Below are 3,137 nucleotides of genomic sequence, written 5' to 3' on the forward strand. Positions count from 1 at the left end.
GGCCTAACTTGGGAAAAACGTGTGAAAGAGTTGGTTTATTGCGACAACTCGTTGGTTGATAAGTGTGGAAGTGGAAGAATTTTTGCTGTTTTTTAACAAAATTTGTTTCTGATTAGTGTCGCCGCATTTAAAAAAAATATTACTCAAAATTTAAAACAGATGGAGAAAAGATGATGGCTGCCTTAGATATATATACAAGGCTCTGCAATATTTGTGAATAAAATTGCAAGTTTGGCACGTTTTCGGGAAATTTGCTACTATTTGTCGAACGCGGGATTTAGATATTCGCTATAGGCAACCCTTCGAGTGAGCGTCGCATTTTTTCGAAAATTCGTTAGCTCAAGGGGAAATGGAGACAAATTTAATTTTCTCGCGATTTTAAACAGAACTCATTGGTTGACAAATGTGGAAGTCTACAACTGTTCCGTAGCTTTCGCCAATTTTTCGCGTTTTTTTCTAACACAATTCATTTTCGCAACTGTCGGGGAATTTTTTAAAAATCATTGCTCGAAATATAACAGAGATACAACAAAGATGATGGTGACATTAGATAGAGAAAGCTCTGAAATATTGTGGGTCCAAATTGCAGCTTTCGGACGTTTTCGGGAAATTTGCAAAAATTTTTCTAACGCGGGTTTGAGTTAGCCACTATGGCCAACCCCTCGACTGAGCGTCGCATTTTTTCAAAAAATTTTTCTTTTGAAATTGGGAATGTAGAGAAGGTTAATTTTCTCGCGATTTAATAGAGAAATCGTTGGTTGACAAATGTGGAAGTCTACAACTTTTCCGTAGCTTTCACCAATTTTTCGCGTTTTTTTCTAACAATTGATTTTGGCAGCTGTCGCGGAATTTTCAAAAAATTATTGCTCGAAATATAACACACATACAGAAACGATGATGGTGACATTAGATAGAGAAAGCTCTGAAATATTGTTGGTTCAAATTGCAGCTTTCGGACGTTTTCGGGAAATTTGCAACAATTTTTCTAACGCGGGTTTGAGTTAGACACTATGGCCAATCCCTCGATTGAGCGTCGCATTTTTTCAAAACTTTCTCTTTTGAAATTGGGAATGTAGAGAAGGTTAATTTTCTCGCGATTTAATAGAGAAATCGTTGGTTGACAAATATGGAAGTCTACAACTTTTCCGTAGCTTTCACCAATTTTTTGCGTTTTTTTCTAAAAATTGATTTTCGCAACTGTCGGGGAATTTTTAAAAAATCATTGCTCGAAATATAACACAGATACAACAAAGATGATGGTGACATTAGATAGAGAAAGCTCTGAAATATTGTTGGTTCAAATTGCAGCTTTCGGACGTTTTCGGGAAATTTGCAACAATTTTTCTAACGCGGGTTTGAGTTAGCCACTATGTCCAACCCCTCGACTGAGCGTCGGATTTTTTCAAAACTTTCTCTTTTGAAATTGGGAATGTAGAGAAGGTTAATTTTCTCGCGATTTAAAAGAGAAATCGTTGGTTGACAAATGTGGAAGTCTGCAACTTTTCTGTAGCTTTCACCAATTTTTCGCGTTTTTTTCTAACAATTGATTTTGGCAGCTGTCGCGGAATTTTCAAAAAATCATTGCTCGAAATATAACACAGATACAGCAAAGATGATGGTAACATTAAATAGAGGAAGCTCTGAAATATTGTTGGTTCAAATTGCAGCTTTCGGACGTTTTCGGGAAATTTGCAACAATTTTTCTAACGCGGGTTTGAGTTAGCCACTATGGCCAACCCCTCGACTGAGCGTCGCATTTTTTCAAAAAATTTCGTTTGAAATTGGGAATGTAGAGAAGGTTAATTTTCTCGCGATTTAATACAGAAATCGTTGGTTGACAAATATGGAAGTCTACAACTTTTCCGTAGCTTTCACCAATTTTTCGCGTTTTTTTCTAACAATTGATTTTGGCAGCTGTCGSGGAATTTTTRAAAAATCATTGCTCGAAATATAACACASATACAACAAAGATGATGGTGACATTAGATAGAGAAAGCTCTGAAATATTGTTGGTCCAAATTGCAGCTTTCGGACGTTTTCGGGAAATTTGCAACAATTTTTCTATCGCGGGTTTGAGTTAGCCACTATGGCCAACCCCGCGACTGAGCGTCGCATTTTTTCAAAAAATTTTCTATTGAAATTGGGAATGTAGAGAAGGTTAATTTTCTCGCGATTTAATACAGAAATTGTTGGTTGACAAATGTGGAAATCTACAACTTTTCTGTAGCTTTCACCAATTTTTCGCGTTTTTTTCTAACAATTGATTTTGGCAGCTGTCGCGGAATTTTTAAAAAATCATTGCTCGAAATATAACACAGATAAAACAAAGATGATGGTGACATTAGATAGAGAAAGCTCTGAAATGTTGTTGTTCCAAATTGCAGCTTTCGGACGTTTTCGGGAAATTTGCAACAATTTTTCTAACGCGGGTTCGAGTTAGACACTATGGCCAACCCCTCGACTGAGCGTTGCATTTTGTCAAAAAATTTTTTTTTGAAATTGGGAATGTAGAGAAGGTTAATTATCTCGCGATTTAATACCGAAATCGTTGGTTGACAAATGTGGAAATCTACAACTTTTCCGTAGCTTTCACCAATTTTTCGCGTTTTTTTCTAACAATTGATTTTGGCAGCTGTCGCGGAATTTTCAAAAAATCATTGCTCGAAATATAACACACATACAGAAAAGATGATGGTGACATTAGATAGAGAAAGCTCTGAAATATTGTTGGTTCAAATTGCAGCTTTCGGACGTTGTCGGGAAATTTGCAACAATTTTTCTAACGTGGGTTTGAGTTAGCCACTATGGCCAACCCCTCGACTGAGCGTCGCATTTTTTCAAAAAATTTTCTTTTGAAATTGGGAATGTAGAGAAGGTTAATTTTCTCGCGATTTAATACAGAAATCGTTGGTTGACAAATGTGGAAATCTACAACTTTTCCGTAGCTTTCGCCAATTTTTCGTGTTTTTTTCTAACAATTCACTTTCGCAACAGTCGCTGAATTTTTAAAAATTTATTGTTCGAAATATAACACACATACAGAAAAGATGATGGTGACATTAGATAGAGAAAGCTCTGAAATATTGTTGATCCAAATTGCAGCTTTCGGACGTTTTCGGTAAATTTGCTACAATTTT

Source organism: Dendroctonus ponderosae, unplaced genomic scaffold (genome assembly GCF_020466585.1).
Source record: "Dendroctonus ponderosae isolate FM_Combo_2020 unplaced genomic scaffold, Dpon_F_20191213v2 Dpon_F_20191213_2, whole genome shotgun sequence".
NCBI classification, from domain to species: Eukaryota; Metazoa; Arthropoda; class Insecta; order Coleoptera; family Curculionidae; genus Dendroctonus; species Dendroctonus ponderosae.